Source organism: Oryza sativa, chromosome 9 (assembly GCF_034140825.1).
Source record: "Oryza sativa Japonica Group chromosome 9, ASM3414082v1".
Lineage (NCBI taxonomy): Eukaryota > Viridiplantae > Streptophyta > Magnoliopsida > Poales > Poaceae > Oryza > Oryza sativa.
This window is the reverse complement of record NC_089043.1, coordinates 15,958,018-15,983,627: the sequence shown is the minus strand read 5'-3', so window position 1 is coordinate 15,983,627 and position 25,610 is coordinate 15,958,018. Positions and strand designations below refer to the sequence as shown.

The 25,610-nt window shown below is 40.1% G+C and overlaps 1 long non-coding RNA gene and 1 pseudogene across 1 annotated transcript; one reads left to right on the top strand and one right to left on the bottom strand.

The window, feature by feature from the left end:
* The first annotated feature begins 4,331 nt into the window (after positions 1 to 4,331).
* LOC107278492 (probable LRR receptor-like serine/threonine-protein kinase MEE39) lies at positions 4,332 to 25,246 on the top strand (annotated as a pseudogene).
* Positions 19,974 to 23,191, bottom strand: LOC136351903 (uncharacterized). The gene is made up of 3 exons (XR_010735181.1): positions 22,671 to 23,191; positions 21,850 to 21,920; positions 19,974 to 21,764 (listed from the first exon to the last, which is right to left on the bottom strand). It is a non-coding gene; the product is annotated as an uncharacterized lncRNA (long non-coding RNA).
* Positions 25,247 to 25,610: the final 364 nt, after the last annotated feature.

The window sequence follows — 25,610 nt, the reverse complement described above, 5'->3', positions numbered from 1 at the left end:
TAGCCAATGCCCACAAGCCTAAGGGTTTTATATGTTATCCATGCAAAAAGTGCAAAAACCAGAAAGAGTATTCTACATCAAGAACTCTTCATATCCACTTGTTGAAGTTGGGATTCATGCCTAGCTATAATTGTTGGACCTCGCACAGAGAGTTAGGGGTTGTAATGGAAGAAGTTGATGAAGAAGACGACAACATTCCAGACTGTGCTCAATACGATGGATTTGTAGGCAAGGTAGACAGAGTTGTCGAAGAAAACGTTGTAGCGGATGATCTTGGTCAAATGTTGTGCGACGTAAAAATGGATTGCGAAAATGAAAAGGAGATCCAAAAATTGGAGTGGATGTTAGCGGACCACAAGGCGTCCTTATACTCAGGTTGTGAACAGGGGCACAAAAAGTTGAGTACCACGCTGGAATTTTTGCATTGGAAGGCAAAAAATGGTAAAGAATATTCTTTCTAATTGAAACGAATTGCTCGAAACAACATAAGAAGTTAAAAAGGTAGTATGCCCTTTACGACCAGAAGTCCAGGAGATACACGCATGTTTGAACGATTGTATCCTGTATCGTGGTGAGGAGTACGAGAATCTAGAAGCATGCCCGGTTTGTAATGCACTACGATACAAGATTATAGGAGATGACCCAGGCGATGTTGACGGACAGCCTTTGAAGAAGAAAATTTCTGCTAAGGTGATGTCGTATTTCCCAATAATACCACGGCTAAGGCGTTTGTTCACGAACAACGCGCATGCTAGAACGATGTGCTGTCGCGCAGAAGAATGTAAACATGATAGGATGCTGAGACACCCCGCCAATGGGTCGTAGTGATGAAACATCGATGGAACATAAGGTTCGGTTTAAGTACGGATGGAATGAATCCATTTGGAGAGATGAGTAGCGGTCATAGCACTTGGCTTGTGGACATGTGTATATACAACCTTCCCCCTTGGTTATACATGAAGAGGAAGTACATCATGATGCCGATTATTATTCAAGGCCCAAAGTAATTTGGTAACTACATTGATGTGTACATAAGAGATAAGACCGTTGGTTGAAGACCTAAAACTGCTGTGGAAGAAATAATGTGTCCTTGTGTGGGATGAAGACAAACAAGAGCAATCTAACCTATGAGCATTGCAGTTTGTAACCGTTAATGATTGTTCTGGACTTAGCAACCTATCCGAACAATCAAACAAGAGGTATAAGGCTTGCACCCACTTTTTGGATGATACTTACAGTAAGTACTTGAAGCATTGTAGGAAGGTTGTGTACATGAGCCATCGTCGATTTCCAGTTGCAAGCCACCCTGTACGAAAGAAAGACAAACATTTTGAAGAGAAGGTAGACCACCGTACAAAGCCTAAATATCGTAACGGAAAAACCGTGTTTGTTATGGTGAAAGATTTGAAGGTTGTATTTGGAAAAGGACCAGGCAACCATCTGATAGCAAGTAAGATGGTCACGCGACGATGTGGAAGAACAAGTCTATTTTTTGGGAGTTACCCTATTAGGAGGTCTTAGAGGTCCGAGACACAATTGATGTGATGCATCTCACTGAGAACTTGTGCGTCAACATGCTTGGCTTCCTAGGTGTTTATGGGAAGTTGAAAGATACGTTCAAAGGACGTAATGATCTCAAGTATATGAAACAACACGATGGCCTTCATCCAGAACCAAAGTAGAAAGGAAGTCATTACTTGAGTCTAGCCAGCTACACTCTGAGCAAGGCAGCGAAAGAAAGTTTGTTCGAATCCTTGGAGAGCATCAAGGTTTCGTCTTGATACTCCTCGAATATAAAGAGAATAATAAGCATGAAAAAGAAGAAGTTCACAAACCTTAAATCTCTACTTCCTATTATAATTCGGGGCATCCTTCCTGATAATATCTAGACAAAAATAAGAAAGCCATGTGCTTTCCTGAACGAAATTGCACAGAAGATCATTGACCCCGACAGATTAACGAACCTAGAATATGACGTGGTACAATGTCTTGTCAGCTTTGAGATGATCTTTCCACCATCTTTCTTCAATATAATAACACGTCTTCTATGTCACCTTGTAAAAGAGATCGGTATTCTCGGTTGTGTACCTGCACAACATGTTCCCTTTCGAGAGGTACATTGGCGTTCTAAAGAAGTACGTTCGTAACCGTTCTCATCCGGAATCTAGCATAGCCATGCAGTATGAAACAGAGGAGGTCATTTAGTTCTGCGTAGAATTTATTGAAGACCAACATCCAATCGGGGTCCTGAATCAAGCCATGAGTAGAGACTGCGGGGAAAGGGAACTCTTGGAAGGAAAGAAATATTGATTGTAGACAATGATTTATTCTGTAAAGCACAATTCACGGTTTTGCAATAATCTTCGTTAATTGGTGGATCCTTACATCGAGGAGCACTTGGCCGTTGTTCTCTCCAAAAATATCGGAAATTGCCACCAGATCCACCTCAACTAGGGGTTCGGTCAATAGATATGCCCTGGTGTATGGATCCATAGCCTCCGGCCCAACTGCCGATAGCTCCGCAACTCCAGGACCCGTGGCCATCGAACTACACCCTTCCCACCATCGGAGGGAGAAGGCTGATGATCTCCGAGGCATTTTTTAATCCAGTAAAAAGATAATAAACATGACACGTTTACCAGGAATTGATCTCGTGATAGTGCTAAATATGAACATGTTAATAACTTGATAAGCTTTCTCAAAAAAAAAGAAAAACTTGACAAGCATCATCAAGAAGCATGTTTAACACTACAGTGATGAAGGTAACTTACCCAGAGAACTCTCCAGTACTAGATGAGATAGTGTTGGTGTTGATGCCTCCGATCCGTTGGTGTTGCTGTTCTCGCCTCCTATAGTGCCGTTGCCTCTAGCACCACCATTGGCGCTGTTGCCACCAACACCTCCAACATTGCCGCTACTGGGTGACATGTCGACATAGAGGAAGTAAACAAAGCAGTGCAGAGAGTCGACATAGAGGAAGCAGTGCATAACTGATGCAGAGCAATCGCACTAGAAAACGCTCCCCAATTACTTGTGTAGGTACCCAAGCAGACGGAGTTCCGGAGGCTTGGTTCTCCCAAGTATCCATGCATGCAGATGCTTAGAACTGGGGAAATAGAGGCGCAGCTCATGAGCAGAAACAATAGAATCAGAGTGAAGGATGAACATAGAGAGTTTTGGGGTGTGCTCTGTACTGTGCCGGCGGTGGAGTGGGGTGGGATTTATACTGCACGTATGACAGAGAGATGTTAGCAGATAATCAATATGATTCAATGCCGATTTACTGCTCTGCCCGTTACCGGAGTAACGTCACCTGTCGGTTATGCTTTGTTCATCAAAACAAATCGTAACGTTGGGAGAGGAATCTGCCTCGCACGCATGTCCGGCTAGGCTTATTGCGCACGTGCGCATGTGACAGTCGCACCACTACCTCAATCGCCCAAGATGCTCTCTCCAATAGCAACATATTTAAGTTGACATCCCTCCATATTGATTTCCAAGATGGTATTAATTTCTTAACATTAGCTGTGGGCTTATGGAATTTATTATGCCATTTAATCTAACAACAATCTCTACATCCACCACCCCGAGAGAGAGAGTGAGAGAGAACGAGACGAAATGAGTTAGAACGAGAGGATGAGAACACAGGAGAGCAGACAAGAGAGGATTGGAGTAAGTGTGCATTGGTGCTGTGCGTGTGTTCGTGTGCCTGCAAGAGGGCGTGCTAAGTGGTTTGCTTGGGAAAATCGATTTTTTTTTAATTTACCTTTATGGGAAACCCTTTATTTTATTTTCATACGGGCCCTCTTTTTCTCGTTTGTGAACATGAAGGGGTATCCATAAAGATATTTTTTATTTTAGAAAGTTAAATTAGGATATATGTTAGAGGGTAAGATAATATTATACCTTTAAATCACAGTAGATATTCCAAAAATAAGATTTGGGGGATTGAGTTTTGGTATTTTGTTGGTGATGTTCTGAGTCTCCGTCAACGCGCGAACTACAGGTATGGCGTTTTCTTACCACAAGTCAGTCAACTGGAAGTACTGCTCCGACCGTTTCAAAATGTTTGACACCGTTGACTTTTTAGTACATGTTTTGACTGTTCGTCTTATTAAAAAAATTTGTAAAATATGTAAAACTATAGGTGCACATGAAAGTATATTTAACAATGAATCAAATGGTATAAAAAGAATAAATAATTAATTAAATTTTTTGAATAAGACGAATGATCAAACACGTACTTAAAAAATCAACAGTATCAAATATTTTGAAACGGAGGGAGTACTACACAACGTGTATATATAGGAGGAGCTAGCTAGATACTGCCTTGCGCGCCATCTGCAAGTGACGCGCAAGATCCCATATTCTAGCTAGCTCGGCTCGGCAGCCAACAATGGCCCTCTTGCTTTTCTTCGCTGCGTTCGTGTTAGCCGCCGTGGCTCCTGCGGCCGGCCAGCGGAAAGGTTTAATTTTGATTTTTTTTTCAGTGCATCCATAGTACTAGTACTAGCATAATTGCAAATAAATTTCTGTATAAAATACTCAATTATCGGCTCATAAGATACTTGCACGCCTGTTTTGTTTAGATAATGAATCTTACTTATTTAATTAACGTTCCTAGGAAGCTAATTTATCCCAAGAGAAGACGTTCCCTTGTTTCTCTAAACTAGCCCGCCTATTCTCACGGACATGAATATTAGGTTATGTAATGGTTAGAAATTTAGGCACGGACTTGAATCTTGGGTTATGTAATGGTTAGAAATTTATAATGGCTCATTCGGAATGCAGGATTGAAAAAACATAGGAACAGGAAAAACGTAGGAATAGGATAGGAATGCAAGTGTAAAACAAAGGATTTGAAAACATAGGAATTTCATGTGAATAGGTGTTTGGATGGAGTAAAGGAAAAACATAGGAATCTTTAAGAAAATAGGTGCACTATTACAAAATTATCACATGCTACTAGTGAATTAAACAACATTAATCAACCTAATAATATGCTTTAGTTGCTTGATGGCATGATTTGTCTCGTTCCCACGCGGAGGGAGAGAAAAAAGAGGTCGGCGTGGATTTTTTTTTCCTGTGACCTTGCAGTGGTATGGCTAGCGCAGGAATTTTCCCTATGTATTTCCTACGAATGTTTTCCTGTGATCCGAATGACGCCACAGTAAAGTAATCCATAGGAACCAAAATCCTTCATTTTTCCAATGTTTCTCCTCCATTCCGAATAAGCCCTTAAGAGTATAATATCAGCCAGATTATTCATGTTGCATTTCAAAAGTACTATTTCCAAAGTCAATTTCTGTATAAAATACTCAATTATCGGCTCATAAGATACTTGCACGCCTGTTTTGTTTAGATAATGAATCTTACTTTGTTAATTAACGTTCCTAGGAAGCTAATTTATCCCAAGAGAAGACGTTCCCTTGTTTCTCTAAACTAGCCCGCCTATCGCCAGGACATGAATCTTAGGTTATGCAATGGTTAGAAATTTAGGCACGGACTTGAATCTTGGGTTATGTAATGGTTAGAAATTTATAAGAGTATAATATCAGCCAGATTATTCATGTTGCATTTCAAAAGTACTATTTCCAAAGGCATTTTCATTGGTATTGATTAAATAACTTTTTTCCAATCTATTTGTTATCTTTATATCATATAGTACAATATATATATAATTTACCCCTATAAGCAATCACTACTACATAAATGCTTTTTCCATGTGGTCGGAACACATTTTCGCAGGCACGTGAAGCGCACGTGTGCCCATAGGTGTCTGATTTTTGTCAGCAAAAATCAGTAATTATCTAGGTGGGAAGCCGCTGACCGCATGCAAAAACAAAATTCAGCAAAACAGAATCCAAAAAATAAATCCAGAAACCCTAGCAGAAGCTCCCATTCCGTCGCCACTGTCGCTTCTCGCCACCCCTTCACCGGCGGTGTTGTATCCTGCACCTCCACCATCGCTGTCATTGAGATGCTGTAGCCGCCATCATTGGGGCCGCCACTGTCGGAGTCGCCGTCACCAGATCCACTGCTCCAGAGCTCGCAGGCAGCGGATCCGCTACTCCCGTTGCCATCGCCGGTGGACCAGCTGCCACCCCTGAGCTCCTTGCCACCGCCCGAAGCCGCCGCCACTGTCGTCGTCACTTGAAGTCACCGGATCCGCCCCTCCCATCGCTAGATCCGCGCGCGAGGGGGATGGAGAGGCGGCGGGATCCATGCGGGAGGGGGAGGGCCCACCGGATCTGCCCCTTCCGTGGCCGGATCCGCGCGTGTGGGGGGTGGAGAGGCGGCCGGTGCTGTCCGAGGCCACCGCCGTCACTCGAGCATGACATCGGTGGGAGTGGGGGAAAGAGAGAGGCCGGATGGAAGGGGAGAAGTGGAGAGGAGGGGAGAAGTGGAGAGGAGGAGAAGTAGGAGGAGTGCTGCTTTGCTGCACGTGCATTATGCTTTCTGCAAACACACTTATATGTTGTCACTTAGTTATCCCATGAACGCTCCTAAATCTCTACATGGCGTTTCAATAGATTAGAAATTAATATCTAGCCCTTAATTTTTTTCTTAAACTAGTGATCCATTATTTTATACTAAAAGTGCACTTTTAGTATATAATCGAACATAGATAGATAGTATTTAAATATTTCTTAAAAATATCTAACAATATAGAGCGTAATGACATATATCAAATTGATCTACCTATGAATAATAATTGTACATTTCACATCTAAATTTGACCTTTTTTTCTTAACGTGTAACCTATGAATAATACACTTATAAATTTACTTAATTTAATTTTGAACTTTTTTAGTGATATATCTCATTGTTAATTTTTTTTAGAATTTATCAACCTATCAAACTTCGTACAAACGCTCTTGGGCCGCCACGTGGCAATCTAAAAACGCTCCTAAGCCGCCACGTGGCAGAAATACATCCAGCCCTTAATTTTTATTTAAATTGGTGAACCCATTAATATGGACCATTAGATTAGATTAAAAAAAAACCCACCCCTTCTCTTCTGCCTATGTATGACAGGTGCGAGGGTATTGTGCCGTCAAAAATGTCATCAGCAGATATACGTCAAGGAAAATACGTATATACGCACTGTTCACAGGAAGAAAGTAGGAAATAAACATACATACTACCTCTGTACGCGTGTACGATTAGGAAAAAAATGTTAATCCTTCTGTCCTAATATGGAATACGAGGTTACTTATTATTATGCACATGTTTCGATGCTAAGTATTAATAAGATTTTTTTTAAAAAAAATAAGGCCATGTTTCGATGCTGTAAAAGTTTGGCCAAATTTTTTTTTGACATATACGGCCACACATTTGAAATATTAAACGTAGACTAATAATAAAAAGAATTACAGATTCCGACTGTAAACTGCGAGACAAATCTTCTGAGCCTAATTACGTCATGATTAGCCATAAGTGCTATAGTAATCCATATGTACTAATGACGGATTAATTATTTCTTTAAATGTATTCTCGCGATTTACAGTCGGACTGTGCAATTAGTTTTTCTTTTTGTCCATATTTGATGCTCCATACATGTGTCCAAACATTTGATGTGACGAAAAAGTTGAAAGTTTGAAGAAAAAAGTTGGAATCTAAACACAGCCTAAGTATTAGTTTAAAAAACTTAAAACGGGTTAATATGACTTTTTACAGCCACATTTCTATAATTTTTTTTTGCAAACAAAATACACCGTTTAGTAGTAGCAGAAATCGTACGTGCGGGAAGCGAGGATTGGAACCGAGACCTGTGAACACAGCCAAAAGTTGTTATGTTTGTATGCGTATCTACCATCTGTCCTTCCAAACATAAGTACACGTGGTACTCACTATACGCTGAAAAAAGCAGAAAATAAAACTTGTAGATACAGTTGGGAAAAGTAAATCCATCCTTCCCTCTTAATTTTAGATTCAAACCTGTTATGCTTGTATACATACACATGATCAGTTCATGATCCGCACCCTCCTCTATGGTTTCTTTTACTCTCTTTATTTTCTACCATAGTGATTATTTAAACCATAATTCACTATTTAAAATAGGATCTATCTTCAATATAAAACAGAAGAAAATATATTGCATCCTATATTAACTATATTTTTATACTAACTACATTTTAATTAAAAAATGTTCACATATGGAATATTGTATTTATTTATTTTATAAAGTAGACGAACACGTGCACACACACCACTACATACGCAGCTTCACACTCACATCTCCACAAATGCACCTTCTAACACACGTTTATATAATCCTATTGAAAGTGCACCTACATGTGCATAATATTTATTGTCAAAATATTTTATTATAGCCTTTCTTAGTGGAAAATAGCCTATATTCTAATAAAAAATGTCACATTAATATCCTTTTGCATGTCCTTCTCACGTAGCAATTAGTATTGACAACCATTTGCTCGCCAACATGTATTGCTAAATTAGATCTATAATAACCACGTGACACACGCCGTGAGTATTCATTGATATAGCTTATCTTTACATTTTCTTTAATATAGTACGGGGTTACGATATAAGTATTAAAAAGTATCTAAAAATTATTAGATCCATAATAATATCAAAACCCACTAACTCATGTTAGTGAGATTATTACTCGAGTGAATATTTTTTTTCCATGTGTTTCTCGCTACCATTGAGTCTGTTAATTTTTAGGCAGATTGTAATTAATTTGGTCAATATGATTGAATAGAGTGCCAGATAATTTCTCTTAATAAAATATGTTAAGAACTATGCTTTTATTAAAAAAATTGCACATGGAACTATGTTCTAACATTTTACATGTTATGCAAATAAAAGTAGCAAACTTGACGACATAATATATCACCGGTCTTGAAACGTTCATAACTTTTAAATTATACATGCAATTTACCATCAAGTTTTTTTTTTGACTGAACAATTTATCATCATGTTGTACTCCTTTAATTAAACAAACCATTAATGACTCATAATAGCTATACTATAGTGCTAAATACATCATGACATATGCGTCGATATGTAATAAATGATGTTATGATATTTTTAAATAATTTCACATCATATTTTTATATTTGTATGGTGTCAAATATCACTGGACAAATATTCAATGCTAATTTGAATATGTATGTATGTATATATATATATATATATATATATATATATATATATATATATATATATATATATATATATATATATATATATATATATATATGTGTGTGTGTGTGTGTGTATATGTAAAAATGAAAAAAATGAAATTTATCCATGTTTAGGGTCGTATATGTCGGTTTTTTATAAAAAAAAATTTAATTAGATAGATCATAACTCTCAAGTTATCAGAAAAAAAAATGAAAAAGATCTGTTCGTTGATTTCAACTAAAGCTGTTGGATCCAGTATGCATGTCACACAGTAAGATTAGATTTGTAAAATAACATGCCTATGTTCGGCCTTGGAGCGATATAGAAATAACGAACATTCTCTCTCTCTCAGTGTACGTACTTAAGTGTACTTACATAGTGCAAGAGTATACCGTGGTTAACTACTTTAAAATAACTGTTCATCTAATTTCCAACTGGTTTGTATATTTATATTATTTGTGATTAAGCTAATAATTTAAGACCCATGTTAACTATATTTTGACTATAGAAATGATATGCCACATGGGCTAATTTTCTACGCATCATGTAGCTAAATTAGAACCATGATAACAATGATGACGATGCTCTACGTATTTTCATGGTGTCTATAATTTTTTAAGTAGTGTCAAATAACCAACTACACGCATCAAATTTAAAAGATGAAAAATGTATATATACAACTAAATTTGATACTATAATTTAAGTGCACCAATTACTTAATAAAAATGTGTCTCCACTAAATAAAAAATAGACTAAAAACTTCCGCATAATGATACCCTCACGGATCCCATATATTCTTTTGTTCTTCCCTATCTTCCCTTTGTCTCCCTAACTCTTCTCACTGTCCTCCTAATAGTCCCCAATTCATCCCATAATAAACTATGATAATATCTATGTAATTAAAAAAATACCTTACTTTTACTTTCGTTGATATGTTTTCTAAAGAAAGTAAGTCTACCTTCTTTTCAAATGATAAAGAAGATTGTAAATAATTGCTTATAAATATTACTTAAATATGATATAATATAAAGCTAATAGGTTAGAAAATTATAAAAACAATTAATTAATACCGATGAAAAAATTATGGAGAAATCGTGGCAAATGTGTCTCAAACTTAGCATTCGACGGATGCCCGCGTGAATGCGCGGGCTACCTTCCTAGTTTATATTAAACTTAGGAAAAAATATATCAAAAGGGGGACATCTCTCTTTGAGGGATTAGGATATCCATTCCTAGTTACTTTTCTTTCGGGTTTGATGTTCATCACCATTTGTGAGTGCATGACTGCATATGCAGGTTTCTTGAGCATTGACTGTGGTCTAGAGGCCGACTCTGGTGCCTACACGGACATTGATAGAGGCATCTTCTACGTCCCCGATGGCCCGTACGTTGATGCTGGGGAGAACCACGAGGTTGCAGCCGACCTCAAGGAAGGTCATATACGCCCTGATCTGACCGTCAGGAGCTTCCCTTCCGGCATGCGGAACTGCTACACATTGCCCACAGATGCTGGGAGCAAGTATCTGGTCCGGGTGGTGGCCGTCTATGGCAACTACGACGGCAAGAACAACTCCGTTGGGTTGCAGTTCAACCTGCACATTGGGACGAACTACTGGGACACCGTGCAGCCGGCCGATGGGAGGCAGGTGTACGAGGCGTTGTTCGTGGCGTGGGGAAGCTGGGCACCCGTGTGTCTTGTGAACACCGGCCAGGGTACGCCATTCGCGTCGTCGGTTGAGCTGAGGCCGCTTGGCAGCGAGCTCTACCCGGCCGTCATGGCCAACCAGTACATTCGCTTGTATCGTCGGCGTAATTTGGGGCCAACGACCGCTAGCGTTACTCGGTACGTATATATATAATTGTGTTACTGATAATTACTATTTGCTAATCCATGCCATTCATGTTATACATCTGTTTAAATCTCTGTTTGAAATTGATATATCCTATATAGTTAGAACAAAAAGCTTGATACACATTGAATCATATCATTTAGAAAATAGTAGCTTTTAGATCTATCTAATGCTTTGATCTTAACCATCCACCATATGCATTTACAATCATTAAGTGTAGTTATTGCTATAAAGCTTAATGTCATTCAACCATAACACTTGGAAAAATAGCAACATTGGATTTCTCTTATGCTTGATACACAACCATCCAAATGTTATATACAATTGCAATCTCACATCAATTGTGCCATCTTGAATCGCTAGAAGGTTGTCTAGGGATGCTATTTGGCGCATATTCGTTACTTCTGATTAGTGGGCGCACTCAAAATAAAATAAACGCTCTCGACTCCAGTCTATCGCTCCTACATGCCCAGCTTCCCATGAGCATGCTTGACGTTTACCCGATGGGTAAATTTCCGTGCCATTTTTCCTGACCAAGCACAATGACAAGTGACCTTTGATCCTCCTCGTCGTGACCCATTCGTGAGATGATTAGTGGGCTCACATTCGCGCACTAGTCATTCCGCTTGAAGCCAACAGTACAGGTTTGGCATGCCATGGACCGCCAACCCCTATGGCGAGGAGACCGGGGACACCGAGAGTAACGACAAGGAGGCCAGGGGCCACTAGATCTGGTCATGCTCCGGTAGGGGTGGATACCGAGCTGGCTCGACTTAGCTTGACTCGCTCGGTCTGGCTCGTTAGGATAATGAGCTAGCTCGGCTCGGCTCGTTATCCTAACAAGCTAGAAGCCCAGCTCGGCTCGACTCGGTTGGAAGCTTGAGCCAGCTCGTTTAACTCGTGCGCCAAGACACTCAAGTCAAGTTTGCAAATGCGCAAAGTACCCACTCCAACAAGCAAATCAACAAATGCATCCTCAGTCACCAGTTCAAATATTTCGACCATTTGATCCATCAAAGGAGGAAGAAAATAAGAGAGTTGAAAGTTTCCTACTGTGACAGCGAAAAAGTGAACAGAAAAGCTTTCTTTCTTCTTCATCCTCCATGCCCATAGCAGACAAGCGCACAGCCGGCGGCCTCACAGGATGAAGGCAGGGAGTAGCACCTGATGTAGGTAGGGAGCAGTGCAGTACGGAGGTAGGGAAGAAGGGAGCAGCGTCGGACGGAGGTAGAAAGCGACACCAGTGAGTGATTGAGGTAGGGAGCGGCACTGACGCAGGAGCGGGGAGAAGGCACGCCACATGTGTAGTGGCAGAGCGGCGGACGGTGGCTCGATCTGGAAGTTTCCTTCTCGATCTGGACACGAGAGATGGAGTTGTGGCGGCGTGGAGCGATGGGAAACAGGGAGAGATCAAGAGAAAGAAAGAGATCAGTGTGATGCGTGTGTGCTATGACTAAAGCCTAGGGTTTTTTCATTGCCATGCTACCGAATGGGCCAGGTGACCTATTGGCTTTGTTGGGCTACAATCAAACTTCTCCTTAATTCCTGGGCTAGGTGGCTGTTGGTTTGGCTCGTTTTGGCTCGTGAGTAGCTCGCGAGTCAGCTCGACCTAGCTCGTTATAACAAACGAGCTGAAACCTTGGTTTGTTAATAAATCCAAACGAGTCGAGTCGAGCTGAGCCGAGCTAGAAACGAGCCGAGCGAGCTAATGAGTCACGAGCTTTTCGTCCAGCCCTATGCTTCGGCAATACCAGTGGTCGGTGAAGCAAATGCTTCTGTTCGTTTTCTAGGCCCAGGAGCAACAAATCTGGTGGTGATGGGCCTAGGCCTTCCAATTGGGGACGATTGACACACTTGTTGTTGTTTTGATTAGGAGTGCTGATTCACACATACATGCTGGCAGGTGAACTCACGCGCATGGTCCTAACCGTGTCATGATGTGCATCGGGCATAAAGGGATGGCCTAAGAGGTGGTGGACTAGCGGTGGCTACCAAACAAGGGTGGGCGGCGCCGAGGAGCCATGTGGTCGACAGCGAGCGGTGGGCCAGTGTTGGTTGTGCGGCAAAGCGAGGTGAAGGAGAGGGGGAGGAGGCCGTGCTGGCATGTTGACGCCTTTTGGCACCAGTGAGACCGGACAACGACATGGTTGGGAGGGGAGGTGTGCTGCAGAAAGAACTGACCTGGTTGCCAGATGATCTCGTTGGAGGAAGCTCGTTGGAGGGAGGAGGAGGTTCGTCAGAAGTATAAGTTGCTTCCAACGTCGCTAAACTACTAATATGGTACTAAACATGTGCACATAGCTCTCATGAGCCACACATGGGTCATCCAAATTGGGCCAGATGTCATAGTGGACGGGGAGGAGGCCATCGGGGTCGGGATGGGGAAGAGGCCTGCAACGTTGTGGGAAGGGGCTGAGGCTAGCGCAGGGAGGCAGGCCATGGACCGCTAACCCCTCTAGCGAGGAGACCGGGGACCCCAAGAGCGACGACTTGGAAGCTGGGGCTACTTGAGTTGGTCATGCTTCGGGGGTACGAACGGTCGGTGAAGTGAGCGGAGACGAATGCTTCTGTGCGTTTTTCAGGCCTTAGGAGCAACAGATCTAGTCTTTCTGTTGCTGTTTTGATCAAGAATGCTAATTCGCGCATACGCGCTAGCAGGCAAACTCGTGTGGGCTGTCTTGACCGCGTCATGATAAGCGCCAGGGCTTAGAGGGACGACTTATGAGGCGACGGACTGGCGGTGGGTGGCAGATAAGAGCGGGCGCCGTCGGCGGAGTCACAGAGTTGGCAACAGATGGCGGGTTGGTGTTGGTGGCGGCAGTAAAGCATGGTAAAGTGAAGGGTGAGGAGGACGGTTGAGCGGGGCCCATGCTGACATGTTGAGGCATCGGTGAGTAGGGGGATGGGGGGGGAGGGGGGGTTGGTTGTGGTGCAAAAAGAACTAACCTAGTTGCCAGACAATCTCGTCGTAGGAAGCTCACCGGAGGGGGAGGATGGGGCTTGCCGGATAGAGGCCTTCATCGTCATCATCACTGGTGGAAGGCTGCTCAGTTTCATCCCCTCTTCTTCGTTGGAGGAGTTTGCCGGAGGGGAGGGGGGCTCGTCGGAGGGAGAAGGATCGAGCTTACTGGAGTGTCATCGTCCGAGGAGAGAGAGAGGGGGGGGGGAGGGGGAGGGGTGGAAGATGGGATAAGGTGGAGAGATGGTTGTGGGCCGTGCATCGTGCGCGACGTACATGTCTAGCGCGCCGCGCGCGTGTGCGTAATATATAGCCATCCCCTGTTTTGATTGGGTTTCCAGGGTTTTGGAGAATTTGTAACTCGGAGCATTCTGCGGGCTGTGATTGATCTGGTTTTTCTTTTTTTATTTTTTTTTGCCAAAAAAACATTTGCACGTCTCTTTACCGTATGGCCTATCTGCGTGTGAGTACAGCGCCCAGTATATGCCATTCGCGTCCTCAATTGAAGTCAATGGTTTTAGCAGATGGAAGACAGTTTTAGGAGTGCTACTGTAGACCAGTTGTGAAGAACTGACAATATAACGGCAGCTGTATTCTTGTTTATATATGTGTTATTACATCTCGTCCCTAGTTTTGTTAGTAATAATACTGATTTTATTCAGATGTTTAATCTTTTTGTTCCTTTTTTTACATATATATAGGTACCCTAACGATCCATTTGATCGGTACTGGTGGCACCAGGACACTAATAATCCAATGTGGGAGAATCTTACCACCACATCGATCAACATCAAGCTGGAATCCAGCTTCGAGGTGCCCGCAGCAATTCTTAAAGATGCCGTCCAAGTGGCTGGGAACAGCACGATACTCAACATAAAATGGCAAGACAACACAGGCCGCCAGTTCGCGGTGTTTCTGCATTTCGCCGACTTCCAGGACAGCCAGGTCCGTGAATTTAACGTCTATTTCAACAGCGGGCCGCCCAACAAGTACAGGCCGCACTACCTGGCTGCTGGTTTCGTCTACAGCACTAGATGGTACAGGGCCATCGATGGAGACTTCAACGTCACTCTTGCGGCCACGCCCGAGTCCGTGCTGCCCCCGATGCTCAATGCATATGAGATCTACACTCTCATCTCCATGACACTCCCACCACATTTCAACAAGACGGTAAGCAGACCACAACATATATATATATATATATATATATATATATATATATATATATATATATATATATATATATATATATATATATATATATATATATATATATATATATATATATATATATATATATATACATTTCAAACTGTTTCTTTTTGAGAACCAAAAAAACTTGTGCCAAAATAACGGATGCGAAGAAGAACAAAAGGCCTTGAACGCGTAATGGATCCTGAAGCACTATTTCTGCATCCCCCTGACCAAACCCTCCCACATTAGGATTACTTGTTAATGGTTGATCAAGCTTGATCGATTCCCCCTCTGAAACAAGAAGTTCTGGACCGGGAGGTATAAGATCAATCACTTGGCGTCCATCCGATGCATCGACTATGGATATTTCATATCCCCCCTTTTCTTTACGCAGTATTTTTCTTACTACACCTGTTGACGTTGCATTATAGACCGTATTGTTACTCTTGCTACCATCAGGATAGATCTGTCCCCTTCCTCGGTTTCCCCCCACATATATGGGATATTTTAAGAAATGAACGTCTTTCTTCATATATATATATATATATATATATATATATATATATATATATATATATATATATATATATATATATATATATATATATATATATATATATATATATATATATAATGCTACTAGCATGGATGCTACTTAATTACTCTCTCCATCCTTTTTTAAATTCAAAATTTATCATAAAAAGCTTATCGTTTTAAAATATACCTTCCGTCACATCAATCATCTCCAATTAAATATATCCTCTATCCATCCCCCAACTACCAACCATACATTATTTAGAGGGTACTATGGTCATTTTCCGTAAACCTTAATTTTTTGCTAATCTAGAACGACAACTATAGTAGAATAGATGTTCGTCTTATTTGAAATATTTTATAATTTTTTTAAAAAAATTAGTCACACATAAAGTATTATTTATGTTTTATCATCTAATAACAATAAAAATACTGATCACAAAAAAAAATTTCAAATAAGATAAACGGTCAAATGTTAGACATAGACAGTGTAAAACTGTAGTTATTTTTGAATGTAGGGAGTATTTCTTTCCTAGAATAATTTTACTCGGTTGATTCGGTCATCTATTTCTCCCTCTCTTAATCGAAGTGATTGAAAAACCCAAAATCATAAACTGAGCCCAATAAGAAACAATATATTCCACCCACCCCCAGTGCATCTCCATGCAACGACGACGCAATGCAATCCCAAGCACTCGACTCCGCCGCTTGACGCTCGCGGATCTCTAGCACCCGCAGCCGCAGCCGCCGCCGCCCAATGCTCTAGCGCCCATGGATCAGCCATACCTCAGAGGCCATGCGCTAGAGACCGCCGCTTCTAGAATTGCGGAGGAGAGCGATGGGAGCCATGGCCTGCTAGGGAGGTGTCGGTGCCAGTAGGAACGGCAATGGCGGGAGACGACAGTGGCACCAACCGCTCCTACCAGGATCGATGGGATCTGGGGCACCTAGTGGAGATCGAGAGGATCCTAAGTCATGGCTTGATTTCCCCCAGGTTCATTGACTGTTGCTTAATTTGATTCGTCGATCGCTTTTTTTAGTTTTTGTGATTTTTATCACCGTGTCAACTTGTATTGTTGTTAGTTCAGCATGACCTAGACCAAACTGAAGTAACCGAATACTGAAGTGCTTGTTATTCACTTTCCGATGACCGAATTTTCAAAAATACCGTGGAACTACTGATTTGAATTATTCGATCCGATTGAACGGCCAGCCATGCCTAGATAGGAGAAACACGGGCTCCTTTGCAACATTGGATTTTTAACATACATGGATCAAAAAAACGGAAGAAAACTATATAAATGATTGTTTGGATAGAGCCCAGGAAAAAAATATGAATCACAAAAGAGATGAGCACAAAAGGATTTTCACAAGCAGTTGATGAAACTTACGTTGAGAATCCTCCAAAATTTATATGATTTGAGATAATCCTAAGGAATTTGAAAGGAATTAATTGCTTCAAAGATCACGTAGGAATTTTTTTCATAGCAATCCAATGCTCTGAAATTTCTCTAAAATTCTTTTATTCGAAAGTCAAAGAAAAGATGCTCTGAGGTAGATGCTCCAACAAATATGAGATTCTTAGTTTTTGACTCAACACCATTAATCTAATTTCCAACCATATTAGATATACTATCAGGGGTTTCAGTCCGAAGGAAATATAAAATATTCTCCATAGAAATTTTGCAATATGACAGTCAAGGAAAATATGTTCAATAGTCTCAATATGCATAAAAAAAATCACATCTTTGACTCTCATTCCAATTTCTTCTCCTAAATTATTCTTGGTTAGAATCACACCTTTGGATAAAAACTACCAAAATATATTAATCTTAATTAGCACTTTTAGTTTCCATATGAAGATAAATTGATGAGTTATACTTTCTCCGTTTTCAAATTGCTTGTGGTTATTGTCTTGTCATAAGTCAAATATTTAAAACTCATATATAGTTCAAATTACTATTTATTTTGCTAGGGGTGTCCTCCTTAATCAAGTGTTTAATTCCCTTGTACGTGAACGATTCAGAACAATTTTTAAATAATTTTGCGTTCTATGCAACTCCATTTCTGTTGAAAGTTATTTTCCCTATTCCATAGTTGATGCTATATGGGCTATTAAAGTTGAGTACGGGATAAAAAAGAATTGGATGGGTGATCCATGTTTCCCGAGCCAATTTAAATGGGACGGCGTGGAATGTCGGAACACAAGTGATAATATTCCTAGGATAATATCAATGTGAGTATTATTCGCAAGATCTTGCATATATAGTATTATATATTATTAGCTGCCTTCTGTATATTACCTCTGCCTTCTGTTGGATTTCTTAAAATTTTGTTATGCAGCGATCTCTCCAACAGTAACTTGCATGGGGTGATATCTAGTAACTTCACGTTGCTCACAGCACTTGAGTATCTGTAAGTGTCTGAAATTGCCTCTGCTTTTTTATGTTTGAACATCCATATCACATAAATGAGGATCACCAATTTGCCATTCAACTGTTGGAAATTAAAACACAAACTCGATCCACAGCAGAGTATTTTTCACAAGTGATTGGTACTTTACATCCAGTGGCTAGCCAAGATCTGAGCACTGCACGAGAGGGGCAACTTGACTAAGTGATTACGATCGTAAAATTAACTAAAAATAATATGTGCATCATTTACAGAATTCCCATAGGCAATATATCATACGTATCAACATAAAAGAACGTATGATAATACAAAATATAGATCATGAGTAGGTAATCATACTGCATATGTGTACTCATCGAGAAGACAGATCACAAATGGTGACAACATCATCTGAGATAGATAGACAGGCAAATAACCAGACAAAACTATACATTGGGAAAATGAGAAAAACTATCTATCTTGAAAGTATTACTAATATTTTTAAACTTTTGAAATTGAAGTGGAGATGCAAATTATACCATAGGATTGAGGTTCAGTACGTTCATGACCGAGACGTTATAACATAATAAATTGTACCCTTGAAATATTAGCCGCCAAATTATGTAAGAATGATCCAGTAAAAAAAATTATGTAAGAATGACTATCAGATACTTGGATATTAATAAAATGTAGTACTCTAAAAGATTAAGAAAAAAACTTGATTTTCATTGGGCTGCGCAGCGCCGGGAGGGGGGGGGGGGGGAAGGCAGGACCCCCTGTGGCTTCATCCCTGCTGTAGTTGTAGATTGTTGCAGATCAGGACATTACTTAACTTCTAACCTTCATGTCACTTTCCCTAGAAATTTGTCAGGCAACCAATTGAATGGACCAATTCCAGACTCCCTGTGTAAACTAAATGAAGGATCGCTCGTTTTCAGGTGCGTGTACTCTTGTCGATCTGTATTGTTTCACAATCTATATTTATCGAAATTGCAATATTCCTTTGATCATTTGGCATGTGACGGTTCCTTTTACAACAAAGTAAGCTCTGAACTCATTGTTTTGTAATTTCAGTTATGGGTCAAATGGTGATGTCTGCAACAAAACAAACCTGCCCGGATCTAAAAAAAGAGCTGCTATCTTAGCTATCTCAATAGCAGCTCCTGTGCTGGTAGTGGTCTCACTTTTAATTGCATATTTGATCTGGAGAGCGAAAGGAAAGTCCAATAGTATGTGTGCTCTTCTCACGTTACCTGTATTCAAGTATATTGATAATTAATGTTTACTCCATCGGGCAATTATTCTATTTAACTGGTTTTTTATGCAACAAGTTTCTATCCCAGGAAGTGAAAAATATCATTGGGATCGTCTACAAAAAAATGAAAATCGCCATTTCACCTACGATGAGCTGAAGAAGCTTACTGATAACTTCCAACAGTTCATTGGAGAAGGAGGCTTCGGATGCGTGTACCATGGCTATTTAGAAGACAATACTGAAGTTGCCGTGAAGATCCGTTCTGAAAAATCATCGCACGGGTTTAATGAGTTTTTAGCCGAGGTACCTAAATTTTGAAATATGGAGGTTTAAGAAACCTTAGAATACAACTCTGAACTCTCAAAATCATATATATGATTTACGCCATGTTTTCTTTCTCATTACATAGCTTGAGAGCTTGACAAAGGTCCGTCACAAGAATCTAGTTTCTTTGGTTGGCTACTGCTCGGAGAAGGCTCATTTAGCTCTTATTTACGAGTACATGCCTAGAGGCAATCTTTTTGATCTTCTGAGAGGTTTGTACGTACACTCCGAAGTTTAGTCTTTATTATAACTAGTAATGTGCCCGTGCTAACGCTACGGTGATATCTTATAATTCAAATGCTGTACATCCAAATTGCCAAAAAAAAAAAACTTCCACGTACCGCTGTTCGTAATACAAAGTATAATACACATAAACCACAATAAGAACATAAGAGCCATTTTACAATCCACTTGATGTTCGATAACTATGCATCTTTGGAAATGGCATGAGAAGGGTAACAAATCTAGTTAAGTGGTATATTAGGAAAATTGGTTTCAGTGGCAAGGAATTCTCTCGATCATCTATATTATCTGCATAATATGATCACTGCTTCAGAAAAATATTATCTGCATACTATGACCACTGCTTCAGAAAAATATTATCCAGATCCCCACAAAACCTAAACAATTCTGATTGATCCAGTATGTAGGAGAATACTTGGATATCTACAGCCACTGCGTGCTTCAGATTTATTTAACAGCCCCATAGCCAATTATGCACTTCAATGTGTTCAACTTGAAATGCCTTGCTTGTGCTGCAGAGAGGTGAAACGAAATCTTAAGAACTATTAAGGTGTTTCAAAACAAACAAAAAGGCTAGGCCTTGAACAACATAAATCAGGTTCATTTAAATTTTTAGCTTGCTCAATGTTTTCCTAGGCAAGAGTTAGCATAAACACCAACTTTAAACAATACCATATCTTAAGGGGAATCATGATTGATCATCAAGTGGGGAATAATGCAACTATTGACAATCCTGCCAATTAGGTACAACACAAAATCATGTAAATCAGTGTATCATTTTTCAAAAAAGATAAGTTGATCAAATCATGTAATACCAGTCAAACCACACATCAGTCAAGCTGACCTCACCGACCCAGAGGTCGCCGCTTCCCTGGCCCTTCACCCGAGCAGCACCTCCATGTGCCCTACAACAATGATATAGGCCTCCACCTCTGCTGTCATTGGCTGCCTTGTAAATAACACTCGATGTAGTTCAATAGATGTCAAACCACCTGGTTAAACATGAGGCACATGATTTTTTTTGGTAGAAACTTGGAAAAGAAAACATTCCGAAATAGCACAATTTATTTGTACTGATAAATAGAAGATTATTTGGAAAAGAATACATAGAAGTAAGGAATGAACTGGATATGAAGAACATGATCTGAAATATGGGACCTGATCACTTAACATGACCTCAAATCGAGCAGTTCATGGGACTCTCATTCTCCCCTTCCCTACAAACATCAAGACAAACCACTAATATTGTACTGACAAAATTTGTAGCCTTGCTTGGGTAAATCATTGCATTTATTATTAATTGTTATACAACACTCCAACGGAGAACAAGGTATTTAGGTTAAAAAGATCAAGATAATAGAGCTTCGACATTTAGAAAAAAAAAACGTGCATATATAACCCTAATAATTAACTATTTGCCTAATGGAGAGCGGTGGCGAACTCATCAGTTCGACCATCATGAATTGGTTGTAGAGTTTTTTTAGATAATAAATGTGACTCATATTTGCTTTCTCCGCTCCATTGCTCACCTATTCACTATCTATCAGTATGAAAAATGGAGCCACTCTACGGCGAGGAGAACCAAATTATACTGGAGATTATATCATTAATTACCTATAGCTACAATGATATTATTGCCCTGAGTAAGCATTAAATCAATCACCTACCGTGCAATGTGCAAATGGGAATCTAGATCATCATGAGGCAATAGCACATGGGAACTGAAAAGGGGACGAGGCGTGATATTGAAACTGACCACATGTCGTAAGGTTTAGTAAAGTCATAGGCGGCTAGAACTCATTCCAGCCTGGGGCTTGGCAACATCCTGAATTTGTAGTGCGACGGTAGGAATGGTGACATCCTGTTTAGCAAAGAGAGGAAGTAATGTTTATTCTTCTGACATATAAAGTCAGAATTTGAGAAATCAAAATGGAACAATCCCCTGCCTTTCTCCTTGCCCTGATTTCCTAGTCGTCAATCCACTGCCCTTCTCCTTGCAAAAAAAAAAAAAGAAGTGCTGCACAAAAATCAAGTTGAATTTTCATTAAGAAATGAATTCAGTGATTAGGAGTAGATGAGAAAACCAAGCTTAAAACGTGAATGTAAGTAGCAAATGGAGATGTATTTTTAGGACGAAAATATATAATAAAGCATTTTTAGATGTTTCCTACATTAAAGAAATAATGTATCTACTATTTATATGTTCTGCTTAAATTTACATTCATGAATATAGTTTAAAGCAATGTTTACAAAAATTCATATTATATGTTTTTGGATACCACCCATCTGCCCTATTTATATGCGCGTGTTTAATTTGTATTGTCAAATGTCGTCATAGCGTTAGCATCGAATTTTGCGCATTTTATATTGGGCATAGTAAAGAATTAAGGACAAACCAAAACTACCTAACACTAATTTCTCACTTCCATTGTATCTTATCAAAATAAGTAACTGTGAGCATGAGAAATGCAGTGCTAAATGTAGCTCCCGTAAGCAAACAAAAGGTGGAATATATTTTATATGGTAAGAACACACAAATTAGCAGCTTCCAAGCTCTGATTCCATGGCCATAGCTAAATATTACAACAGATTTTGTTACTTTAATCATATGGCCGCTGCATCTCTTCTCACGCAGAAAAAGGATCCAGAATCTCTTGTTAATAAAATGCATGTTCTGTTCCGTTTTCACATGTCACCGTACAATTAATACACAGAATCAGGAATTTGAACCGTAATGATTGAAGGAAAGGGATTGAGCAATGATTACCGTGTTCACGTCGTGGTGGAGAGGGCTCCGGTGGCTGCGGTGCAGAAGGGGGCGAGAGGTGAGGAGTCCTGGCGGCGGCGCAGGATCCTTGCCGGCGCGAGGGGCGCTGTCAATCTAGAGGCGGGAATCGACGGCGGCGCGATAGCGGGGCGTCGGCGACACGAGGGGTGGGGGATCGACGGCGCGTGACGGTGCGCTATCTGCGCTTGGTGGGACGTCGGTGGCATCGCGAGTCGATCGATGCGGTCGCTGTGATGGGCGCTGATGACATCAGTGGAGGTGGGATTCGACGGCGGCACAATGGCGAGGCATCAGAATCGACGGTGACGACGGCACAATGGCGAGGCATCGGAATCGACGGTGGTGGCGGCGTGAGTGATTTTGGGGGGGGAGGGGGTGGTGGTGTGCGAGAGGCAGAGAAGAGAGGAGAGGGAGTCGGGTGCATGCGGAGGGGAGAGGGGGCACAGCGCGACGACGATGACGAGCGCTTGGTCTAGGGTTTTCTATGGAGGATGCGCAGCGGCGCAGCGCATGCGAGACGGGGAGAGAGGAGTTGGGTGCGAGAAGGAGAGTGGGATCGGGGGAAGCGCGCGGAGAGACGTGCGGGCGTGGGGCGAGTGGGAAAGATGCGATGGGATCCGTGAGACGATCCGATCCGTTGGTTCTATCGTAGATGATACAGGCCGTTGGATTTGATGAATGAGTATGTAGGTATAAGAATGAGTTGGTGAATTATAGGGTAGACTAAGAATTAAAATGTTGCCTTACTATTTCAAAGTTACATAATGATATTTAATTATTTGAACCCTAGAGAAGCCATCTTGTCTAATTTGAAGAAATGTCAATATGTGAAGTAAGAACATTTATGTGACTATCTAAATCTCTTCCTTGTGAATACCTGCAATAGAGAGTAACAAATTAGTCCTAGTTTTATATTCCTGATCCTATCGTTATTGTACTTGCTACTTTGAGTTTGTCAAAGAAACAATCCTATTTTGATTAATTTATTCAACACTGTGATAGAATTGCGTAAATTTCTAAAACTGAAATGTAAGTTTTTGAACTTTTTGTTGGGTGCCATTCTAACTATATCTGTCTACATTCCACACATGAAGATAAAACTGGTGTGGGTGAATCCTTGAATTGGGCAATGCGTGTGCGAGTTCTGCTTGATGCTGCACAAGGTACAACTATATAAATGTATTTGTTTTAAGCAAATGTGTTTAGACTGGAGCACTTCTTTTTTTCTCACCGTAGTTATTTTTTTGGGGCATGTTAGGTCTAGATTATCTGCACACAGGTTGCAACAGGCCAATAATTCACCGCGATGTGAAGACCAGCAATATTCTTTTGGATCAAAATCTACATGCTAAAATAGCAGATTTCGGACTTTCTAAAATTTATCTTAGCGACACGCAATCGGGCTTGTCAACCACTGTAGCTGGAACCATGGGCTACATTGACCCAGAGTATGTGCTTCGTTCTACATCCACACTAGATCAATTTGTATATTTGTTTTGTTCAGAAATAAGTAAACTTCACAAAAAAATGCAATTATTTTGACTTTGCTACAACTTTAGATGGGTATTTCATAAAACTTCAACAATATCAAGTGATTTTCTCATATTTCATAAAACTGCAACAATATCAAGTGATTTTCTCACAATACCGCAACTTTAGCGCCTACGTGTGTATGATATGTGGGCCCAACTTACTCTAGCATAAGTATTGCATGTGTGTATAACATGTTGGACCAAAACTTGTTAGACGAATAAAGTTACAATTTTCCGTTAAAGTCATATATTGTTGTGGCAGTTTCCTGAAATATCTAGCTAGCTAAAGTTGCAGCAAACTTATAATTTTGATAAAATAGTTGCACTTATCTGAAATTTACTCTTAGTTGAATGTATTTTTTTTGTTAGTTCAGTTTGCCATGTCGAGAATAGATTGCCCAATTAATTATGTTACTTCTATGCATCTCATCTTTAGCCTCGTTACTTATTATAATAAAATATATTTTTTAGATACCATATAACTGGCAGGGTCACGGAGAGTAGTGATGTTTATAGCTTTGGTGTTGTTCTTCTGGAGGTAGCCACCGGTCAGGGTCCAATCTTACAAGGCAATGGTCACATTATTCAACATGTCAAAGAGAAAGTTGCCTCAGGAGATATAAGCTCCATTGCCGATGAGCGGCTCAATGGTGGCTACAATGTCAGCTCCATGTGGAAGGTGGTGGAAATCGCTCTGCTATGCACGAAACCTCTTCCTGCTCAAAGGCCATCAATGACTACGGTGGTTGTTCAGATGAAGGAGAGTCTGGCATTGGAGGTAGCTCGCGAGGATAGGGGGCTCCAGGCAAACCCAACGGGTGATGCGGTGGCTACATCATCTACATTTGATCCATCTGCAAGATGAAAACCCTGTACCTATATATGCAACTATGTGAAACCCCGCGCGTTGCTGCAGGAGTTTATTATGACAACAATAAGTTAAAATAATATGTAAGATAGCTTAAACAATGTAATCTAGTACATAAGTTTACATAAGTTGATAAGATTTAAATTTAAATAGTATATAGAATGATGATTCAAAAGTAAAAGTAAGATGATGTGAGAGAACAAAAGAAGATAATTTTGACCATACATCTAAGGGCTAACAAAATTGAGATGATATGACTAAATGGGAGAAGAAAAGAAGAGAGATAATTTGAACCATAGATTAATCATCTAAAGACTAAAAATAATTTATGTGATATGACTTAATTGAAGAAAAGAAAACTAATATGAACTAAGTGAGAATGAACTTTATAGGTATATAGGATATTATAAAAAATGATAGAGATATATATTGAAATATTATGTGAATTATATGTGGGATGATTTAACATGCTTATATTTTAAATCTCTAAAATTTAATAAATTATTATATTATAGATAA